This window comes from Corapipo altera, unplaced genomic scaffold (assembly GCF_003945725.1).
Source record: "Corapipo altera isolate COAL_440 unplaced genomic scaffold, ASM394572v1 2, whole genome shotgun sequence".
In the NCBI taxonomy this organism is placed as follows: Eukaryota; Metazoa; Chordata; class Aves; order Passeriformes; family Pipridae; genus Corapipo; species Corapipo altera.
Window position 1 is genome coordinate 9,446,420 of NW_020884890.1, and position 25,254 is coordinate 9,471,673.

The 25,254-nt window shown below is 37.8% G+C and overlaps 1 long non-coding RNA gene across 1 annotated transcript in view; it reads right to left on the bottom strand.

Moving 5' to 3' along the window:
* Positions 1-1,339: 1,339 nt before the first annotated feature.
* LOC113947879 overlaps positions 1,340-25,254 on the bottom strand; it is a 42,652-nt gene continuing 18,737 nt past the window's right edge. Inside the window, exons 3-4 of the long non-coding RNA XR_003527908.1 lie at positions 7,827-7,986; positions 1,340-1,446 (exon numbers count right to left, since the gene is read on the bottom strand). This is a non-coding gene — a long non-coding RNA (uncharacterized LOC113947879). The remainder of the gene's footprint in view (positions 1,447-7,826; positions 7,987-25,254) is intronic.

Genomic DNA, 25,254 nt, shown 5'->3' on the forward strand with positions numbered 1-25,254 from the left:
CACAAGCAACATGCTGGCACAAGTCAGTGGAAATTCAACATTCATTAAGGTTAGACTGTATTGCCTCTCTCTTCCCCCCCCCCCCCCCCCCCAGGATGATTGCTTTCAAGAAAGAGACTAGCAGTTTTACAACAGGAAGCCCTCCATTTTAGACAACTAGCTACATAAGCTGCACCTTGGCTATCATTGCCTTGATGCCTGGGATTTAGTTTTTCTGAGATCTGGATATTTTTACCAGTAGGTTTTGAAAGGCATTAACAATCTTAGTCACCTACACACTTGCACGAAGACTATATTCTCAAAGAAGCAGTACTTTTTGACAGAACAACTATGACAAATGCTGAGAAGTAAAAGGATCATCCCAGAACACACACCTTTCTCTTTTTAAAATGCATAATCCTTACAGGAGATTACTGATGGGTGAATATTAGAGCTGGTCTGCCTTCTGGCTTGAAAGCTTGTTTCTCAGGCAAAGCTGTCTTCTGGCAAATTAAAGGAAGTTGAGTTTCTCAGGATCCCATTTCCCCCTGCACAGGAGAAACTGATATAAGAGAAAGCAAGCTTGCTTATTTCTGTGAATTCTTCCTCTATGTATATGTGTGTGTGTGTGTGTGTGTGTGTTTGTGTGTAATATTTTTACCCTAGTGGTAAAACCCAAACAGATTAGGTGCAGACCCTAGCATTTTCTTTTCTCATATTATCTATGTCTCAATGAGACATCAGGAAACTAAATAAAGATGGCTCTCACTCTGTCACTTATTCCTGCTACCTGCTGGATGTCAGAGGTCCTGCAGGTTCATCCACACACTGTGTACCTTGGTTAAATGTGAAAGAAATATTATTGTCACTGTTCTAGTTGGAAGATACTTACATAGGTCCACTATTACAGCATAGTCATAATCTTTAACAAATACATCTTCCATAAATCCATTGCAGTCAGGCTCTGGTATTCCCATTTAAGAAAATGGAACAGAGAAAGAAAGTGCAAATGACTTGCCCAACATTACATATATCCATGGTAATATGCAAAATGACATTTTTTCCCTGGCAGAGCAAGGCTTGATTTGTTTCACAAGCCAAAATAGTGCACTAATTTGCTTAATAAGCCCCAAATAGTGCCTTAACCGTTTCGTATCTAGATTAGTACCTTCTTATGGTGGAATTAATTACCATATAGTACCTAAAACAAATACAGATTTCTTTAATCTGCCAAGTATATATAAAAATTTCACAGTGTTTGGGCTAAATGGGACACTCAGGATTAGCAGATGGAATGCAAAACAGGTTTTGGGGCCTGGAAAAGTCAACCAAAAACCCCAGTAAGTTCCACATGATCTTACCTGCTGGAGAACGCGAGAATGCCATTCCTTTATCTTCTGCAAGTTAATTTCCTGTTCCTGCTTGACTCCTAAACCTTCGCAGCCTGCACTCTAGGGCTATGCTATCCTATGAGGAGGGAGAATCCAATTAATTATGTCCTACCTCGCATTGAGCTTTCAGCAAGCAATTACTAGACAAAACCTGGTTGAGGCCCTTGTTTGATTTAGGAAGGTTGTGTGTCTTGGCATTCATCAGGATTTACTGATGTTGATAAATTGCTCTTCTCTGTCATGGCTCTAAATAGATATATCAGGTTTGTCCAAGGCTTCTTGCTGAGCCTTGATCTAAATGGTTTTTCATCTAAGAGTACGGAGCAGTTATTCTTTTATCTGGAACTGATATATGGAGGTCAGAAGTAATGAAACTGGCATTTGTCTAATTATGAATTCCATTATTATTTTCTATCCTCAAGCAGCTAGGGGTAAATCCATATGAGTCTGCTTCAGTAAAGCTCTCCTGAACTGGCATAGTGAGATAAATTAAAAGTAGCATGAGCCAAGTATGTCTTAGGATATCTCTATGTGCAATACCTAAGAGAGCCTAGGTTGCAATCTGGAGACATGCTGTTGTTAGCTCGAGTGCAACTAAGTTGAAAGTGGTGGGTCAGGAGTATACTCTCTATGAAATAGAGTCTGGGATGCTGCCTCCTGCCCCCTGTCCAGCACCTGTTTTTGTTAGCTTCCCTTTGAAGAGTGGCTGGAGAAATAACGTGCAGACGGATGAACAGGGGAGTATACATAGAGCTACCTGGTAGTACAGCATGAACTGATTGTACTGTCTGGTTTAGTTAAATTTCAAGATAATTCACCGGATGCTCAAAGCCCGGGGACATTTCTGCTATATTTTAAGCCAGAGAAAAACCAAATAAAGAGGGGAAAGAAATAATAGAATATTTTATTTTCACTTCCTCTCGGCCTTCAATGTTCTTAACCAGGAGCTTTGTAAAGTACTTTCACTTGTTTTCCAGATTAGTATTTGAGATCATAGCCACAATGGGCAAAAGTTTGCTCTTTCTCACACACATACTGAACTGAAATTACTTGGGTTTTTCCTCCTAAATTTGTTCTAAGTTCTTGTGAGTCACTGTATTACTTGACAGCTGAATTTAATGCATCTGATTGTGAAGTTCCCTAGCTTCTAATCTTCAAAGATCATTTACTGACAAATACCATGTAACATCTGTAATAGAACTGCTGCACATTTATGTTAAATAGCTCTGAGTTTTGTTTGTTAATGCCAGGTGATTCAGGCTAGACTCTTTTTTGATATAACCAAATACAAAATCTAATCTGTTTTGACTGCTTCCATCCCATGGAATGTTCAAGTTTGTGCTAGTTTTACACCCAAAAGCTACAGAAAGGGCCTTCATGAACTTCAAATTCCAATTAACTACCTTGTACAATTACACTTGTACTCCAACTGTCTTTTTGAACTAATGGGTTTTTAAATACTCATCACAATCATGAGAGTATTCCTCATGGATGTAGCTATGTGTTTATAAAAAAGAAATCTGTTTTTTCACACGTAGTACTTGCTATGCATTTTTTCCTACCCAACTGTTTTAAAAGTTTTATGTCCAATTAATAATCAGAAAGGATGAGAAGAGTTACCCAACACAAGTGAAAACCAGAGAATAGTGAGCTTATAATATTGTGGAAAAACCCAGACACAGTTCTGATGAAAAAAAAAATAATTTTAAAATACCTCTGAAAATATTACACCCTGAATACTGTCATGAATACTGCTGAAATATCCACAAGGATAAGAAGGGCTTAAACTGATGAAAAGTGATTACCTGAAAAATGTCATGACTGTACAGCTCAATAGTCCGTGAGCAACTTTCCTGCTGCAGAAATTCCTACTCCTGAAATGGAGGTGGTTCTCTTTCCTTCCATCACCGCACACCACTTGCTGGGGAAATTCACCTCCACCTCACCAGACTTTGCTTCAGCTGAGCTTGTAGAAGTCAGGTAATCTTTTGGCACTGAGCATCTGTACATCACCTTAAGCTTTCTTATGTCAAAATGTCAGTAGCACTCAGTACTTTTATACTGCTTAATATTGGTATTATTGTTCTTTTATACGTCAGCCTGAAGATATAATAATATCATAAAGTGGTCCAGGTGTCAAGGTATGTCATTACTATATAATAGTGGGTGCAGTTTTCTCTGCTCTCCTTAGACTTACAGTAAAATTTGACATATTTCTTCAGAAATCATTTATTACTTTACACATCTGATTAATAACAAATCAAGACATACATTAAGAGAAAAGGTCTGTTGGACCTAAAGATTAAATAACCAAATAAAAGCAAATGCTTAATTGCATTATATACTGTTAGAATAATATTTCCAGTAGTAAATTTTTGTATGGACGATCAGAGGGAAAGCCATTCCTGGCTTGAAGGAAGACATATTAAATTTCTAATCTTCATTGACTACTTAACTAAAAATATAGGAAAGTAAGATTAATCACGATGATTCAGTGTGAAGAAAGCAATTGTGTCCTTTTTTTATGGCCATGCAAATTTAAGCAAACCATAAAGTTTTAGGCAATTATGTGTAGGTTTATTAGAACAGAATTTTTGCCGTTTGTGACAACTGAGTAATTATCTTTAGTAGATAACCTTGTATGAACATACACCAGCTTGTATGCATTACATAATATAGAGGTCCCCAGAAACTATCATATTCTGTACAAAATCTAATATATAATTTAAGCCAGATATTCAGACCAGCACCTCATTTTGAGCAAGCATTGTCTTTTGTGCTTAATATATACAAGAGCATTGAGGTATAATACTAATTATTATCTAGCAAGAGAATCTCACTACTATTAATTATCAGTATGGTAAAATTTAAGTGACATAATTATCTTGAAGAATATCGGCAATAAGAACATGCCACATTTTATTATATCAAAGTAACCAGTGTCTTCAGCAGTGTTAATGGGTAGCAGAGAGGCTCCAAAGCCTCATTAGCACTAAAATGGGTGCAATAGTTTGTTTCGGAAGCAACTGGTTAAAGCACTGCAGGAGTTTGATTCATCTCCTTTTAACAGTAGTTATCTGCAGTGTAGATGGCTACTTCTGAGATGACTGTCTGGTCTCCCTATGCAAAACTAGTCACTGGAAGGACCATAAATATTAATTTCTGATTTGCAACCTTAAAATGTCTGCTTCTCTTCAGGGACTCTAGGGGCAACGTGCAGTGACTATCTTAGACAGAGACATTTACATGACTCCCTCCACAGGACCATATATTTTAAAACAGTCAAATGTCTATATATGCAGGTAGGACAGGAAAGCCAGGGGCACTACATTCATCTTCTCTGCAAACAAATGCAAGTGAGGTGCCTTAGGTAAAACAACTTCATTCACACTCATTCATCTGGTCATGTAAGCCATAGCCGAAACCAACAGAGCTCATAATATTTGAGACTAAGAGAATTCACCAAGGAGCTTGTTGTTGTCTGGCAAACACTGGTGATGAAACGGAAGGATTAACAAGAGTGATCTGTACATGTAGTGAGGATTTTAAATGAGAAAATTTTGACAAGCTGAGAAAACTATACAGTGAGGCAGGCTGGACTAAAGTGCTTAGGGAAGGGAATGCTTGAACTGGATTGTTCTGAAGTCAAAAGTGCAAGAAATACTATGGATTTTTAATCCAAAAGCTGGCATGAAAGGCCTCAGAATCAAGGTGGACAATTAACAACATCAAAAGTATATCAGAAATAAATAGACACCCTTAGTCAAATACAGAAAGAGGCCAAAGATTTTCCTGGAGGGTAAAAAGAGTAGACTAAATTGAAAATTGCTGAAAGTTAAGATGAATTAGATCTTGTACAGACAATTAAAATAGTAGATTTTAAATATACCCATATAAACAAAACAAGAACCAGAAAAGAAGAAGGCAGGTCTTGCATAGCAAAGCTGACCTTACTTGCTTTTTTGCCAGTATGTCTTGGATAAATAGGACAAAATGCAGTTTGTGTTCACTGGAAATAGATTATATGATAAAAACATGATTTTTTTAAAGACAAAAATATTTTCTTTTGTTATCTTTCCCTTGCAAAGCCATAGCTTTAATCCACATGGATGTTGCTTAGTCCCTTTCTATTCCACACAGAGAATCATCAGTTTATGAAGAAGGGGTTGTATATAAGAACTGAAAAGAGGATAGTTAGAACATAGATGACGGGAATTTGTGCTGAAAATAGTCCTAACACTGGAGGGAAGTATGAAGCAAATTTCCCCCGGGAACAGTTTTGGTCTATCTCAATCTCTAATTTAATATTTTCATGTAGTATATATTGTCATGCGAAAATGTGCATATCCTAATGAAATCTGATGATGATGTAAAATTGAGAGGCAATATTAACATAGAAAATGATTTGAATATTGACAATATAAAATAGAATCACAGGATATAAAAGAGAATTGGAGAAGAGTTAGAAGATGGAATCACATTTAACAATTTCAAGTACAAAGCAATAGACAAATACAAGACAAAGTACAGGAATGTCTGCTCTTACATGGGTGTTCATCGGATGACCACAGAACTATGTGGTGCATAAATGATATTACCATGAAAGAGGCAAATGTGATTCCAGGAAGTGTCTGTACCATACAGCAAAGCTCTGGCTGGACATTTTGGATGGACAACCATTCTTTGGTGTAGTTCTGGCAATCATTTGTCCTAGGGGTCATTCCCTGCAGACAGAGATGGCTTCTAGTTGTCAGGTTTTGCTTCTGTGGGCCTTCACTTTCCTCCAACACTAACCTAGGAGGTTCAAGACACCCTTAAAGTCCACTGAGCTGAATCCAAGGCCCAGAATAATCAATATGTCTTTCACGATCATGCTATAAAATCAGTGCTCCGGTGGGGTCTGTTCAGCATAATCCTTACATACCCTTCAAACTGAAACCTCATCCCACTGCACACACACACACGTATACACACACACAGTTGTGCTGCTGCTGATGTTTTAGACTCACAGTGTCACTGTGCTGTCCCCAAGGAGACCCTACTCAGGTACTGTGCAGTGTGTACATGAGCACTCTGTGCTTGAGGAGGTTTCATTTTGGACTGTGTGGATGCTCTGCATCAGTGGAACTGGAGGTCATCTGGAAGCCTGTAGACACAAGCATGGACATGAGATGCCTGCGGACATTCAGGATCAGCATCTATTACCTTGCTACAATCTAGACAGTCACTGGAACACACTAGTTCCTTTCCTAATCTTTGTGATGCAAAGTCTCAAAGCAGCTCTTGCAGCTACCATGGGGATACAGTCCTTTTTCCTTTGGCTATCTTAGGAAAGTGGGACAGTTGCTAAAATACCAAGTAAACAATTTGTTGCCTCTTTACCAATCTAAGGGAATATCTTGCTAAATAAGAGAGGTGTGGGACCACTGTCTTTTAGCTAGTTACTATGGTACTTAAGTCAAAAGAAAGAGATAAATTACTAATTCCAAATGTAAAGCACAGTAGTAAAGGTTTATAGAAACAAAGAAAAACTGGCTAAGATTCTGGTACCAATATAAGAAAAAAAATCTCCACAATCTGTTTTGTAGACACACTAGTTCTTGTAGACACACCTGTACTCTGGTAAACACGCAGGGCCAGGAAGTGAGTTTTGACACCAGACCCATGGTAGTCCTATTAAAAATTTTGAGGAAACTAAGCAATTCTGGCAAGATAGGGAAGTGCCTGCATGGATATGTAATTGTTTGTCAGCTTACCCCTGGCTCTGCATTTGACCACTCTGTCTTATTCTCTGCAAGATGAAAACCCAGATGCAGTTTTGGGAGTGGTTCAATCCAGAAATCTAATCTAGCAGTCAGTTAGAAAGAGACTATCAGGTTCTACTCCCAGCAAAGTCTTCTAATAGGCTTTGTACCCTTTTGCTTCCCAGAGAATACAATACAAACCCCCCAGTTTCATACTCCAATGGTATGACAGTGATAGGCTGCCACGTAGTCCTGAAGTTATTTCAGAGACTCTGTGACTAAAAAAAAAAAAGAGACACAAGATAATAATTATGTCATAGGATCTTGTGGGCAATATGTAAGATACAGAAGAGACTCAATGCCAAGCAGTCTGTAGGTGTACATGACTGATTTCTCATGAAGGGACTGGACCAAAGCAGTGGGGACTTCTGTTAATCCATCCTATCTGTCCTCAAGGTCAAGCATTGGTCCCAGTCCTCCCTTTTTTCACCAGCATAGATGTACCCCTCTCTTCACTGATTCTATCTCTTTGTCTGCCCTTCTAACCTGTTGTATCCCACAGTGTAAACCACCTACTAGTACACCATCTTAACTCCTGTAGCCAATACTGTTTCTTTAGAGGTTTCCAGGGAATTTGTTCAGATTCAGACATCCTGCCCAAAAATTATTTAGAGAGATAGTTTTCCTCCTGCTGATTTAGGAATAGACTCACCTATTCAAGGAAGGAAATGTCACACTGCCAGATCAGGTGTCATCCGTACTTGGCTGACTTTGACTTTGCATGGAGTAAAATATCTTCCTTTGTCAGAACTCTGTTGCATACATTTCAGTGTGAAGTGTCTCCATCTACTGAGCTTCTATTTTATATCAACCTGTAAATAAGATAATGTACTGCTTACAAACATTTACGTGAGTTTAATACACCCCACTTATTACAAATTCTTGACTGACACAGGAAAATGATATTATCTGCCATTTTGGATGAAAATGGGTTTGAGGTTCTTTTTTATGAGAGGAGACAAAAAAGTTTGGCTTGGGTAGCTTAGCAAAATGAGAAAAACTAGCATAATTCAGGTTAGAAGGGATCTTTGGAGGTCGCTCAGTTCAATCTCCTTCTCAAACAGGCAGACTAAATTCAAAGTCAAATTGGGTTGATCAGGTCTTTGTCCACTTGAAGTGAAAGTATCTCCAGGAAATAAGATTCCACAGCCACTCTGGGCAATCTGGTCTGGCACTTGACCATTCTCCTGTAGACTGTGTTTTTTTCTCTTTTTATCCGGCCAGATTTTCTTTGTAGCTATTTGTGCTTGTTGCTTCTCATCTTTATTTCTGACTGTGAAGAAGACTGTCTTCTTTCTGAGCTCCTAGTAGTCCCCTAAGACTTTTTTTCTGGCTTAACAAACCCATTCTAAGCCCCTAGTAGTCCCCTAAGACTTTTTTTCTGGCTTAACAAACCCACATATCTCAACCTGTCCTCATATATCATGTGCTACATGTTGAACTTGAAGATACAGGATGTCCCTTTCTCTCCTCTGTTTTGATTTTTGTAGAATCAGTTTTAGCATTTTTGGCTAGGAGAGAATTGTCTAGTGCTATCTTAATCAGTTTCTGTCCATAGTGACCTCATCAGTGTGGACAGGAGAGGTCTGAAGATTTGGGGAACATTTGTGAAATCATTATTTGAATCAAGAACTGTTTTTAAGCTGCAGTTAATTCTAACCAAATACATGTAAAAGTTCCCCAATCTGTGGCATTGAGAGATAAATTTAAAACAATATTTATGGCTTGTAGGAAATGTACATTACCAAAAAAAAAAAAAAAGGAGAACTACAATGTCTCAGTACACTCCTAGAAGCTGATGCCTTACAGGAAGCCTTCATCTTTGGCAGTGCTGTACACATAAACCTGAGGAGAAAAGATTGCAGTATTTCCTTCTATCCTCTTGCAGAAATGAAGTGCTTTATTCTGTTTACTCCTAGAATCACTTCATTTTTTCACTGGTAATTATGAAAGGAAAAGAGATAAATGAAGCTGACACGGGTCTCTAAGACCGTGTATTATACCTGGGGTCCAGAATGAGTCGTGTGCAGACCATCATTAGGCAGATTGTGAGGAAGCAGATACTGGATTTCCTGCATTAATTCTATACTTCGAAAAAAAAGTATGTGAAATTAAGACCTAGTGATTAAAATTCAAAATCTCTTTCTGAAGTGGAGAGATACAGACAGAAAGAGTTCACTGGGATGAATTTCTAGCTCTTGGCTATTGCTATCCTCCTTTTTTGAGAAGCTCAACCTTTGCTAAGCAAAGCCTTAATGCAATGCTCTGTGTTACTGCGTTGAAGATCCTCTAGCAGCACATTTGATTTGACATTAAAAGGAAAATAATTTAGCTAGGGAGCTGTAGAAAGCTTCTGCCTGCTCTAAAATTGCAGCTATGCTTACTGTGTTCGATTGATATTAGTGATCAGGTCATACTCTACTTTTGTTTACAAATAATTTCCTTTTGAACTAACAGCATTGGTGCTTCTAATATTTTTGGCAGATATAATCATGTCTCTTTTTCATGCCTAAGTTGATCAACTGGAAATCAACCTTGGTGGGCAGGTTCTCTAAGGTGATCAGCATAATGGACCCTTGTTAGCAGCATGAATTTCAGGAGCATTTTTCATTCATATAAAACTGTTAATACAGATCAGATTGTACAGTTAGGTTCTATGATTTTTAGGAACTCAGACATTGTCCGTAGGAAAAAAAGCATTTCTCTTTCTTTTCAAGAAAAAAGAATACTATTGGATTGTTTTGAATATATATCATTTAACTACCTTGTTAGCTTCTTTTGACTCCCACCATGAATACTTTTCTACCTAGAGAAAAAATGGATAGTATTATTTTAAAGCAAATACATGCTCTGCATTGGGAAGAGGAAGATTAATTACACAACAGAACCTCAGTATTTGAAAACCTGTGACCCAAACTTCTGCCTCTAACAAACCATTTCTTGTGCTAGTATCTTCCACCTTTGTATTGATTTGCATTTAGCTGCAAATCCTTAATGTCACCTAGTTGATTCAAACAACCAAATTTCACGGCTAAGCAATGGTGCCCTAGTATTCTATAACATATTGGAGTACTTTTTCTAGAATAACATTAAGAAAGGAAACATGAACTTGCATCTCTAGTGTTATAGCACTGCTATAGTATGCATACTCTCAGGTACTGTTGCATTACTTGACTTAGGAAACTTCAAAAAAAAAGAAGAAAAGCAAAAAAATTTATGAACTGATTTGTGAAATATATATGTAGAGTTATTCAGAAAGACAAGATGAACTCCCAAAACATAATTATATTTTCATAGCTCATTCAGGTTAAGCAGCAATTTGGGTTCAGTAGGACTTTAGTTTATTCCTGAATTGTTTGCTCATAATTTGATATTAGATTGCCAAGTAATATGTTATTCTCTGCTGTTTTCAAAATGTGAGGTTATAGCTTAATATATAAAGAATGAAAAAGGTCAAGTCTTTGTTCTCTTGTCACTATGTGCAGCAAAAAAAAGGAAGACATCCACAGCACAACTAGTCATGCCAGGCAGTAAGACAGTAAATTATTTTCCCCTCTGTTCTTGGGAGTAGTGCCTTTTTCCAGCACTGTACCTACATTTTGAATCATGATAATTTTTGTATTTATTATTTTCCATCAAGTTCTAGTCATTGGCTTCTTCCTCATCACTCTGTTTTATTCTTGATTTCTTGTCTTACGGAATTTCTGAAGACAAGGCAGGAGTAGAAACACACCACTTGAGTTCTCCAATGGCTGAAGCAACCTACTAGGCACTCATTAATTAGAATAATTAAGGAAACCATTAAGGAAACATTTGTAAGACACTTGCTTCTTAAATTATGTACTGCAGATCCAATGGCAAATACAGGCAGATAATTTTGCTTGCAGAGGACTCTGTCCTCTATTTTCCATGTGTTTACATTTCAGCTGTAAACTTAGGCCAGGCTCTGTCTAGCTTTTCACCCACCTTAAACTGTTCTTTATTTATTTTACAAAGAGCTAACCAAAACATTATTGTTGTATTACCCTTTGCTTGGGAGTGTCAATTCTCTAGCTACACCCTCCATGTCTACATCCCTCCCAACAAAATTGTTGATATTTAACAAGTATTACAGAATGATAGAGGATGTTCACCCACCCATTTTCAAAATGCTTTTGGGAATAATGTGCTCCACTTGACAGGGCATTCCTGCTGAATGAAGCTTGAAGGAAATAATGTCAGCTCATGCTCTTTGTCTTTGTTAACAGTCCCCTATTTTCCATTAACATTAGCTGTGTACAAAACCCAATATTGAAAGATGATTGTGTGCTGATTTTCCAGACTGGCAAGCGGAAAATTGGCCAAATATATATTACAAAGTACATGTTAGACAGTGTTAAGCACTAGCAGTTTAAAAAATTTGTAAAGACAAAGAGGCACATCCATCTTCCAATGATGGACCTTCAAAAGATGATCTATTGCTGAGGAGTCTCACTTGTCACCCTTGAAGAAGCTGCTTTACACCAGCACCATCATGAGCAGCTTCCAGCCCCAGCAGTCAGTGTGGATGCAGAAAGATCACTGAGCCTCTCATTGATACATTTGTCAACATTCTAGGTTTAATGAACTGCCTTTTCACAAATCCTATGAGAATAACAGTCCTATGGGGATAGTTGTTTGCAGAGATTAGTTACAGAGCTTGGGATACATGCAAGAGCCTTGTCAACAGCAAGGCTCTTGCATATAACAAGGTTGTGGGCTGTCCCACAACCACAGGCAAAGTCAAACTTCTTTATCAACCCCTGCCTCCCACTCCCCTGTAGTTGCATTGGTGCTATCTGTTTTTCCATTACACATAGAATGAGAGGAAAGGATGACCATCCTGGAGTGGGAAGTGGGACAAAATAAAAGGTGACAGGCTTAAAACCTCCCATTCTTCCCTTTCCAGAGGCTAAACATACTGTGAAAATACAGAACTCTTCAAAGTCTGGACAGCAGAAAGCTAAGGGTAATTTAAAAAGTCATGTAAATGTTAGTTAAACTGAACTGCTAATCACCAAAACCAGCAATAATGGAACTAGGGAAATTCACTGAAATGAGGGATAGAGTATCTTAAAGCACATTTGAGAAAGTACATCTTTACACAGTGGGCAGTGAACTTCTGTTGCCACAGGGAACTATGGGGCAGATGGTATCAGCAGCTTCAAGTGAGGCTAGACAAATTCATGGGCAGTAGTCTGACAGCCAGATCATGATATTAAGATTCTATGAATCTATGATTCCATGATTCAGATACTAAAGAAAAGGAGCAGGGATGTGCCCTGTGATACAAAGAGTGTGGGTTATGCTGATGTGTGAGGGAATAAACTCGGGAGGTGGCAAGGCTCCTGTGCACTCTCCCACTGCTGCACTTAGTGATGGAGTAGAGGGTTAGGTGGACCACTGGTGTGGTCCATTTCTTATGTACCTAGGACAGTAGAAATGGAGGAATCTGAAATTTCCCACATTTGTAAAGCACTAATGTGAGATACAGTTTTCAGAATATGTCCCATACCATATTGTTGAGATTCAACAAGGTGAAGTACTGGGTCCTGCACTTGGATCACAACCCCATGCAGCACTACAGGCTGGGAAAAGAGTGGCTGGAAAGCTGCCCAGCAGAAAAGAACCTGGGAGTGCAGTTCAACAGCTGCATGAACACAAGGCAAGGGTGTTCCCAGCTGGCCAGGACAGCCAGTGGCATCCTGGCTTGTATCACAAATAGTGTGGCCAGCAGAGAAGTAATCCTCCCCTTTTACTGAGCACTAGTGAGGCCATGCCTTGAGTCCTGTGTCCAGTTCTGGGCCCCTCACTACAAGAAGGGCAATGAAGCTGATGAAAGGTCTGGAGCACAAGTTTTACGAGGAACAGCTGAGGGAGCTGGGGTTGTTTAGCCTGGAGAAAAGGAGGCTCAGGGGGGACCTTTTCACTGTCTACAACTACATTACAGGAGGGTGTAGCCAGGTGGGGGTTGGCCTCTTGTCTGAAGTAACAAGTGATAGGACAAGAAGAAATGGCCCCAGGTTGTACCAGGGGAGATTTAGATGGGATATTAGGAAAAATTTCTTCACTGGAAGAGCGGTGTCCTGGTTACAGCCAGAACAGGATTAATTTTTTCAATAGCCAGGAGAGGGTACAGCTGGGACCCAGAGGTTATTCTATACCACCTCCCAGAATTTTCTGGGGGCAGGGGAAGATGTCCCTTCTGGGTCAGGTAGTGTGGTCAAGGGAGCAGTTGGGTGTTGTCGGGAGTGAGAACCCACGTGTGAATTGTTCATTTCTTGTACACTCTTTTATTGATATTGCTGCTGTTACTGTATATTTCCTTATCTCATTTCTGTTCCCAGTAAATTGTTCTTATGTAAATTGTTCTTATCTCAATTCATGATCTTTACCTTTTGTTCCTCCAATTCTCCTCTCCTCTTCTCCAGTTCTTCCCCTCCCACTGCAGGGCAGGGGGGAAGGGGGACCAAGCGAGTGGTACATGGTTTGGAGAGTCTCAGTGGGAGTACTAAACTGGGGAGTATCATTCCTCAACCACAAGTGGTCAGGTATTGGAAGAGGCTGCCCAAGGGAGTAGTGGAGTCACCATCCCTGGAGGTTTTTAAAAGACATTTGGGGACATGGTTTAGTAGTGGACTTGGCAATGCTGGGTTAACAGCTGGACTTGATGATCCTAGAGGTCTTATCCAATCTAAACGGTTTAACGATTCTGTTATTGTAAGCATTGTCCACTCAAGACCAGGAGTCTGAACTAACTTCTGATTTCTGCTTGTCAGCCAAGCATAGCTGTGGCAAGATCTGGATTGCAGTTTGGAAATGTGACTGTGGAGACTGGTCCCACTCTCATTAGGCTGAGGAGACAAGTCTCTGAGCTTGGTGAGTTTGCCTTAGCAGCTTCACAAAGAGCTATAAGTGATTATGTTCAGAGAGGCTGTGAAGGGAAGCTAGAGCCAAGTCCTTGTCAGTCTAAGCATGGAGAACATCCTTCCTGATTGCTTCCCTTGGCTGCAAGAAAATTGAGAGTAAATGTGATACTTTAATACTATACAGCTCTGCTTTGTAAGATTGCTTTGAAGAAATTCTGATTTGCAGCAATAATCACATAGCTAATGATTTTGTTTTCAATTGAAGAGAATGAGCATAATCTAGTTATAACAACTTTAGAAGACTGTGACCAGTTTTTACACCAAAGCCAAACAGTATGACCCAGCTAATTATAGTTCTGACAGCCTGATATCAATCCTGGGCAAATTAATGGAATGACTGATACAGGACTTGATTAATCAAGAATTAAAAGAGAGGACTATAATTAATACTAGCTAACAGGAGTTTACTGAAAATAGATTTAATCATACTATGTTGTTTCTTCTTCTTCTTATTTTTTTTTTTAATGAGATTTTGTGTTTAATCTATACAGGTAATAGAAAAAATAAAAGAATGACCTGGTATGTCACAGCAAAAAAAATACACACATATAAAGTGTACTGAATATGTACATGATATGTAGTAAAAGCAGGATAAACTGTTCCACTCATAGTGTCCAAATGTAGTCATAAATTTGGAATCACCAGTGCCTGGTGGTTCTTACTGGTTCCACAGGGCTCATCTAGGGCCCAGACTTACAACAAAATTCTGATGTTAATAAGAAGGTGTGAAAGCAATAAGTAACAAAGAATAAGACAGCAGAGTTGATTGCTCTTAAAATGTGTTGAACATGTGCTTCAGGACAGACTGAGAGAAACTGTACATCTGTGGGACAACAAAAGTGTAGGTAGTGCTTGAGAATGGGGGAATCTGTCCTGTTGGGCAGTGGTTCTGAAAAGAAATCGTAGATCAGTGTTGCAAAGACGTAACTCTGAAGTCTGATTGTGGTCAGTTGTAACACATGGCGCAAGCTGGCGAGAAAGCTCAGGCAGCATTGCTGCACTGTGTAGTCTCCCTTGATTTCTTAATTTTGCCTCTGTAGAAATAGCTTTTCTTTAACGTGCTTTCATCTGCTCACTCTTCTAGCCTTAGCAGCCTTAGCATGTTGGACACTTTCTGCACAGACACAGCACAAGTTTCTAGGACAGACAGGATGAATCACGTTCTGGAAGAGCCTGTTTCTCTTCACTGAGAGAAGATGAAATCTAGGAACTGCTACAGACTAAGCCCCTTCCTTTTATTAGAGAGCTAAAATTGAATAAAACTGATCCCGCTTGATAACCAGAATTTTAGACATACTTGAGACCACAAATCTTTTTGAGTGTGATTGGTGCCTGGCACTGAAGTTGATTAAGATTTTTTTCTAGTCAAGATAAAATAACAATACTTGTTAAAACACTTGTCTGTGTTCTCTGGAGCTGTGTGTGATCCTTCAGACCAAAAGAGCTTACAATATTGAAATTAATATACTTTGTACCACAAGCACCCACCATACGACATGAAGGACAAAGATAATGTGTTACAGAAGCTAATATGCTGCAAATTATTTTCAAGGGGTTCAGTTCAGCAGCAGAAACAGGTAAATTAGATCATTTTTAGAAATGCATTAAAGGAGTTTTGAATTGAGAAGCCAAAAGAGCATTTAGACAAAATTCAGCAAAACAAATGTTGGTTATAATCAAAGCTATGTATTGTAAAAGATGAATTGCCGGTACAACATGAAAATGTGGTGATACTATTTATTGTTCTAATTGGGTACATCTTGATAAATGCCAGGAAATGATTGATCTCTCATCACAGATGCTTTGTGAGTTTGGTCATGGTGCATCATAAGCAATTTTAACAGCTGGATATAGTTCTTATAATTCACTAACTGAAACAGCAATTTTTTTGAATGTTTTTGATGACATAAATTAGCTCTGTGGTTAGAGTGTTGCTTTTCCTCAGGTACATTGCAGATGCATAGCCTATACAGTAAAAAAAAATTTATTTCTTGAGTGAAGTCCTCTCTTGCTGAAGTCAATACATCATCTTCAGTGGAGGCGGATTTTCATCCACTCTCTCTACTATTTCTGATTTTTATAAACATTGAATAATTACACTGAACACAGTAGTAATACTTGCTTGTGCAGAGTGTGACCTGTGTGTGGAGAAACTGGAGATCTCTCACAAGGGAATATTTACAGAGCTTGCTTGAGGCTGTCAAGAAAACCGTTAGTGTTAGAACACTTTAAAAACTCTTTTAGCAGAAAGAATTTGATTACAGGCAGTTCCAAAGGTATGGAGAGGATATTTGAAATACTTGATTACATTTCTTGCTCCTGAATATTCATCAGCCTCAAAAGAAAAAGTCATAAGATTAAGGCCATAACTTTAGGAAATCCATATCTTGGAATAACTGACTGGTAGAATGGCAGACCTTAACATATAGTGATAAACATTGTGAAATTCTAATCATTTTGGCCTCAAACTTCACTGAGTTAATTCACCTTCCACATAAATACGCTACAATGATATTGTTAATTAACTAGAGTGACATACACTTCAATCACATCTTTAGATCCAGCCTCTTGCCATTCAGGGATCAGAAAAATAATGGCTAAATTAAAAAACATATACAATCAGAGTTATTCAGCTTATTGAACTACTTGTACCAGAAAGTGAAGCAGCTGGTAGAGTATTGAGAAGGTTTAGTGATAAAAGTGATTATTGGTAGTAGAAAATAGCTATGGCAAACTGAATTCAAAACAAACATGTACACTGAAAAAAACCCAGATCTAAGCAGTCAGAATGATGCAATTTTTAGAAGGCTTTCACAATCTATTTTTAAAATTTTGTAGACACAAGTAAAACTAGCCTAAAACATCTTCCTTGTGTCCTTGGACACAAGACATGGAACGGAACAGGACAGAGAATACTAAAAGAAGTTGTTTTTTTTTCCCTAAAGGAAATAGCTAGATGTAGAGATAACAGAGCCCCACAGCAGCATTTAGATTTTAAAATACTTTGGAAACAGTTATATCAATTTGTTGTTGTCCTCAGTTTAAAGGATGTTGGACCACTGAGAAGCGTGTGTCATAGATGTGGGGAGGTAATGCTACTGAAGACTTTGAATCTGAAGAAGTTATAAATACAAATAAGAGTAACATCAGTGCTGATATGTGTTTTGAACACATATTACAGGCAATTATTCAGAGATATATATCTTTCCATAGCTCATGAGAAGGGAGTGGGTGGGGATTTTTTCTTCAAAATAAAGCAACAGTGCATACATTTAAAATAAACCCTTTAAGTCTTTTCAATATTTATCCCAGCTGAAGAAGAAACTAATATGAAAAATTTGGTTATACTGTGCACCTCTATGAAAACAGATGATTGAAACTTTTTGGTAGCATGGAAGTAAACTTTCTACAACCATTCCTCCATGCTCCCATTCCTTAACGTAATTCACCACATTTAATATAATTAATTTGGAAAGAAGGAAGTGCAGTTTTCCCAAAGGAATTTCCTGACTGACAGCTGTTTTACATAATCAGTGCAGAACAGCAGTAGTGGAGCATACTCCAGCTATTATCTCCTAATGGACACTTACTTTGCTTTACTACTGTTTTGCTCAGTAACATAGATAGGGAGATTCAATTTAAATTCCTCCCCCTATAAAATTAATTCTTTAGCTAAGTGTGTACATTACAGAACCTTTTGCTCTGGGGCAATAATGAGCATCCAGTGCCCTGTCAGTCTGCAAGTTACCTAGGTATTCCCCAGAAATATCAGCACCACAAACTGTGTATAAGTTAAAAAATCCTCCTTCCCAACAAGAAAATAGTAACATCTTAGATACTATTAGCTTTGTGTAACTGTAAAGTAAAGAAAATACAAAGACTCCAATAATGTTTGCAAAACCATTTGTATTTAATGAAGAAACTATATTCATTTTAATAATTAGTCAAGCCTATTTGATTGAATTTTGTGAGGTGAAATGGAAAAGCAATATAAGAAAAAGCAAATAATAATTTGACACTTCTTTGTGGCCAAGTTCAGTGAGGAAGGGTGGAGAGTAGTAAATATATAATAAATCCAATATTTGATTTCTCCTGAATAAAGTTTACCTAATTTGTGTGAGGAAAAGAATCATACTTTTCCCTCTTGGTTCATATAATATACAAGTAACTTGTGGAATGTGTCTTTAATTTTCCATGTTTGTTTTAAATGAAAAGCTGCATGTTTTTTTAATGTATATTTGAAAAGAACCATCAGCTTTGTAGGATACTGCACACTGTACGTGTAGATGTTCATCAGTAGGTGGTGCTCCCAGGGTACATCATAGTCTAAAATGCAAATTAAAGAAGGTTTATTGAGGAAGGAGAGCTCTTTGGCTTTTTTAATACGGTAACTGAAGAGTAGTTAAAGTGCAAAACCTCTAAAAAGATATTAAATATTACACTAAATGATTTTTAAATCCTGTAAAACTACATGACCACTAAACAAATATGGAAGATATGCAGTTTTCAGTCTGTTCTTTTTCTGCCAAATATTCACACAACAAATAGTTCACTCAACTTATATCTTGACTATGGAATTTCTGTCCATGTGCTTTATTGCCCAGATGTCATTCACATTTTCTGAGTACGTAGGTATCAAATCCAAATTACCTACACGATTTTCTGGGTTGTTAAATGTTTAATGTGTTTTATTAGCAATTGTGCACCTTACGTATTCTTTTTTAATTATATCCTAGAATTATGGCACACACCATGGGATTCTTAAAAATCCTAGAATATTTTAAACATTATAAATAGCAATAGTACTTAACATTTTCTGTTGGATTTCTATGCTGTAGGCATCCTTCATTCAACATATGCTTGTTTTTCAGTGTTGTTGCTTGAATTTGGTGATACAAATATGGTCTCACACATTCTTTATCTGATCAGAGAGCATCACACAGGGAATATAACTCAGTATATTCAACTTCAAGCTTAAATGGCATTGGCAGAACATCCTACAAATTTTTAATGAAATATAGAACTAAAGTTAAAGTTGCTGCTGAAAACAAATCATAAAGATCGAGTGTCCCAAACAGCTTTCAAAGAGGAGGTTGGTTTTGTATTTTTGGTTTTGGTTTTGTTTTTTTGGTGGGTTTTTTAGTGAATTATGGACTTACTTTGCCTGTTTATATTTCTGTAGCAGTTCAACAATATTTGCACAATATCCTACTTGTTTATACACAATCTGAGGAATATGGTAATTTGCAAACAGTGTACTGTGTTAATTATAGTAGGTGCTTTGCCTATGTATGTACTTGAGCAGCTTGAACTAAATTGAGAGAATAAAACAAATGAGGCAGGAAAGTCCAATTAAAAGTACATTAATCAAATGCTGCCCCAAAGCCTTTCCTCTGCAATACATATTGTTCCACTTTATGTGGAGTGCCTGTTTAATGTCAGTGGTCCTTCTGTATCTAATGCAGTATCTTGTTCAGTCAATGTGCAGTAATAAATGTAATTGTCAAGTGTCTGGTTTTGGATAGTTCATTTTATATTTTTATAGATTTTATAGTTCATTTAAATTTTAAACCATTCTTTTTTTAAAGATTAATTATAACCAAGGAACAAAAAGAAATGAGAAAGTGTTAAGAAATGACTGTTTGAAACATAGGCTGCTTTTGATTTACCATAGTTGCAGTAGACTTTCTTCTCATCTACACTGAAATAAGTAGACTGTCGGTTTTCGCATAAAATTCAAACCAGAAAAATGCTTCAACAGAGCACTTAAAATTTGTTCCCTTGATATCTGATGAAAAATATTAGCTTGACTCAACTTCTGTATAATGCCATAAATCAAGAATAGGTCTGTGGGAGTCCATGTGAAAAGTTTATTTTGCTGCACTGACGCATCTCATTATAAAAAAATGAATACTTGTGGCTGTGCTGAAATACAGATTAGGTAGTCAAGTAATCTGAGAGGTGGACATAGAATTCCACTTCTTGCCCCATTGCAACATCTTTATATGATACCAAGCAAGACTTTTAGGACCAGATCTCAAAAAGAATAAAAGGGAAAATTAAAACAAGATTCATACAGAATTTAGGATCTGAATCTGTTCTGTCTCATCCTGGGAGTGCTTCAATTCTGTTAGGCTTTTTTGTTCCTTATATGCCTAAGCCACACTCCTGTTTAGAGCAGCCCTGCTTCAAACAAGGTTGAGGAGTTTGGTGTCTGCTCAGCTATAAGACCATCCAGGAAAGAGGCAGTTTGTCCCTGGGAGGGAGTTTGTCTGGCAGACATTGTCAGCACACATGCATCCTGACAAAATTGGGCTCCCTACAGAACCCCACTGTACCCACTGTTGAAAGACAAATTCCACAGGGTGGTACTCAGGTGCTGCTATAGAGAAAGAAATAGAAATTTCCAGAAAATGGCACATCAAGTTCAAATATTTCATTATCCATACAGGGCTGCAAACTCCTCAGAAGAGTGATTGGAGTTTAAATTCTCTCAAGCTGGAGAGAATTTTGAAATCAGACCTTGGTTTAGGTTTTTCACTGTAAGACAATTGTAAAAGGTGAGTCCCTCAGCCTTCTCTTCTATGGGTGAGAAACAGGGAGAGAGAGAGGTTCTTTGAGTGAAAGGGGTGTAGGAGCCTGCCTGTGGATAGTTAGCTGTGGGTGTGTGCATCTCTGTGTTTGGTGCAGGAACCAGAGACAGGGTGGGATTACAACTGCACATACTCTGCTCATTACCTCCCGTGTGTTAGTGCTACCTGGTGCTGCACTGAATGCAACAACTTTAGCTAAGTGCCTGAAAGCAAGTTCCACCAAGTTCATCCTTTCGATCCCTTCTGAGATACTTTGCCATGGGCACATCTTCCTCCAGTTTCAGCTGAGCTGACTGGAGAGTTTTCACTCTATTTCTCCTACCCTCATTCCCCTTTGTATGCCCCCTCAATACAGACACACCTCCCTTTCCTTTTCACGGCCTCTTTGCACCAGAGGTCTCCATCCTCCTCAGTCTCCCAGGTGAACCGCTTATAAGCCACTCCTGACAACAAAAAGTCAAAGTGGCAAAGACCTAAATCAATCCTGCTCAAGCCATCCCAGATAACTGCTCTGAAGACAAACTGAGGAGGGTTCATATGAACAGGTCAGATAGGCAGATTTAAGGCATAAGTTCTCTGTAGGAAACCCTGCCTGATAAAAGAGTTCTTGCAGGCAGAGGTAGGAACACCCAAATAAATTTTGGTAGGAGACTTAAAAGTATTGCTTTACATGGGCATTAAACCTGGTCTTTAATTATTTTTTGTTGTTTTTAGCAACACCTGATTTACTGCACAGAAAAGAAAAAGCAGTCTGTTCATGATTTCTATTCAAATGACTTACAAAATCATTTGCAATAGCTGAGTATTCAATAACATGCAATAATACTAACTACTGAATTTCCCTTCAGTGAGATCATTTTCAGGAGGATACTTCTGACTGAAGTTAAAAGAGCTTCATCACAAAATTTTATATAACTAGCAATGCAACTACTATGGTGTTGCCATAGAATACTTGTAACTGGAGAAATAGCATCCCATGCTAAGCTAAGCCTTCCGTGGGAGAAAGAGGGTTTACGGGGGTACATGTTCACTATACGTAATAGATACCATTCCACAGGATTAAAACTGTGGCCTCCTGAACAGTAAGTTTAAGCCTTCTGACTTGTTTTTCCTAGTTATCATTAGCAGCTATCTTAGAGATATTTCAGAGATCATGGTGTCCATGTTCCCTGGTTACAGAACATAGAAATGGAACAAGTTTAAGGCAGATAGCCCTGAATAAGGAGGCTTGAATTATACCATCAACTCAAAAAGCCCTTAAAACAATTGTTATAAAAATCTGTGAATAAATAGCAAGATAAGGTCATTACCAATTAATTTTCTTTCACCATATGAAAATCTAAATTAAAAAAGACAGGTATATTGTGTCCTTAATGAGGACAGGAGTACGTAAAATACACTTAGGTTTATGACTGTTGTTTTCATTAGTAATTGCTTCTCTGCAATCTGGTTTGTATTAAAAACCAGAAAAAAATGGTTGATAGTACTTTATGCCTTAGGCTAATTTGTTTAAATTTGAAATATTGTACTGAACTAAAATTAAAACATATGCTCTGTGCATATGTTATGTGGGTGCAAAACATTTTATACATGAAGTATTGCAGATAGATATTCTTCTCATAAGTAAATGAAGATTGTTTAAAAAATGTATATCTAATTCCTTTCTAAGGATATGCGGGCTAAGCAACGTGCCTTGCCTCTGTGCTGCTTTAAAAACAGACTCATAGAGAAGCTTGGATCAAATATTTGATGCAAACCTCTGACACTCAATGAGATATGTCAAAGTAGCTTTTAAGTTTATTCTCTTATTGCCATGTCTTGAAAAAAATTCCAAAACCATTGGCAAACACTGAATTTATATATTTATATGTTAGTTCATTCTGCCTCCTAACACAAAATAGAACTCATTACATATTTATAAAGCGCTACATCTATTCCTCCAACATTCCAGCAAAGCAGTTTGATTTGTTGTTTTGCAGAAAGAGAAGACTGAGGGACCAAGAAGTTAGGAGGACTTGCTCGTAGTCACAGAATGGATAAAATAATAGAAGCAGAAAGAAAACAGAAAAAAACTTGACTGCTTGTCTTCCACAAAAAATGAATCATTCTCTCCAGTGCTATTATTGAATTATAAGAGAGTCTTATATTCTCAATTTTTTTTACCTTCATAGGATTCCCTCATTGTCCAGCAATGTTTTGCTGCTTAATCAGCTCAAAGCTAATCAGAGGCATGAACCTACTCCTCAGGCTATAAAATCCTACTGCGTTTAAACTGGAATAAGAAACAATTATTTAAATGACAGAGGACCAAAAATCAAGGTTTCTCTCATGAGGTAAAAAAACACAGTAGGAGGCAACTACTGAGCCATACATGTGCCAGATATGGCTGTAGGCTTCAGATGTATGCTCGATTTTCCTTGTCAAGGCATAAAAACCCCCTACCTAAAAACAATAGGAACTCAAGATGTCAAAATAAAATTATCATCTCACAGAATAATTAGCTTTCCACAGGATTTTCTGAACCTTGCACTGTAGATCAATGTTCTCAGTGTGCCCAGAAACTTTGTTCTCTGAATGTGCTCCTTGGCCACCATGCTAACTTGTTGAACTTTATCAGGCATTGGAACGGCCTACCCAGAGAGGTGGTGGATTCACCATCCCTGGAGATTTTTAAAAAGAGATTGGATGTGGCCCTTAGTGCCATGATACAGTAATTGGAGTTGGATCAGGGGTTGGACTTGATGATCTTGGAGGTCTTTTCCAACCCAATCTATTCTATGATTCTATGATTCTATGATCCTGCTAAACAATATATCTTCCCACGATACATCCACTGTTTTATTTGGCCTGTAGACCTGTGCAACTCATTCCTTTTACAAAATCCTAAATAATGAGGTCATGCACTGCTTATGGAGCATAGCAATTACGGTTTCTTAGAATATTGAGAAGATCTAATCCCACTGCTTTATTCTTGACTGCCAAGTGACTCCAGTCTATATTTCAAAACAAAAAATAAAAGTTTCAAAGTGGACTAAATATGTCTTTCATGGTCAGCCAGTCTTTAAAACTTGCCCTGAGCAGGGTTGTATGCCTATGCTGGGTTACGGGCTTTCTCTGCCACAGGCTGCTCCACCTCACACCTGCCAAAACTTCTCTGGCAGCATTTTGAGCTACAGGCTATGACCCAGTACTAGTCATCTGTTCCTCTAGGCAGATTTTATTCAGGTAAAGCCCTGGATGTCTGTTGCAATGTCCTTTCCTGAGGCAAGCAGTATCAGGTTCCACTCTGTCTTCTCTCCACATCTCAGGCCATTTTTTCTCTCCCCCTTCTGGACCATGGTCATTGAGACAGCTGGAAAAGCTACATGGAAATGTCTATCTGATCACAGAGCAGACAACTGCACACTGGAGAACATTAAATTAAACACAAATGAGATTTATTCTGGAAGTAATAAACACACTTGGTGTTTCTGCAGATAACCAATGTATTTTAGCTTTGAGCTCATCCTAGCAACCTCTGTGCAGCAATGTAAGGGCAACCACTGACAACCAGAGATCCATATGTTCTATCTATCCATAGAAATGGGAATTATTTTTTTTTTAATCTTAAGTCTCTAAAGACAAATATCTACAGTCAATTGATGGGAAGTATGTTATTTTTGGCATGGGCTTGCACTATCTCAAATTTGGGCAGAAAATTGTTCTACTCATTTTTTTTTTGTTTCACTATTCAAATTAGCAGATCCACTTCCTATGATTTGGTACTTTTTCCATCAATAACACACAAATTCCATGGAAACATGCCAAAGATTTTCTTAGCAACCAAGCTTCTTGCCCGCTATACACGATTAACTACAACAGTATGTTAAAAGCCTAAAATAAACCTATCTTTTTAATTTAGAATTTCATATAGTGAAAGAAGATTCACTGGTAATGAATTTAGCACAGTTTCAGGAGAATTTATTTATTTTTATGGAGGCTGAGCACTCAAGAGATGTCATGGTAAAAGCAGGTGTTGCCATAAAGGCAAATCTGCTGGGATCAGCCCAATGACTGTGAGTTCAGGTAAATTAAAAACGCTGTTACAAATTGATGGTATGGGACCACCCATGATTGAAATGTAAATTGATTCATGCCTTTTAAGGGCATAATACTGCTGCAGAAAGCATCCTCCTCCATCAAAAAGTAACAAATTCCATTATGAAAGATGGGATTTTGACAAGCTGTTTCTAGTTCCAAGAGGGTAACCATTTTGGAGAAGAGTATGCAGATTCTGGTCACTGCTTTTTAAGTCTCTGGAAGGTGCAGACTAATCGGATTTTCAGAAAACAGAAGTTGGAGTTTTTATGTCTTCATATTTGGTAAAGTAAAATAGAACAAAATACCACAACTTCTATTCTGTTTATAGAGAATCTTTTCTATCTTTGCTTAGAATAATCTCCATTGACTTCACAGCCTTTGAGTTAGACCCAGGGTACAGGTTGATGGTATATGAAAAAGAATTATTTTTAGAAGCATTGTATGTAACTGCTATGAAAAG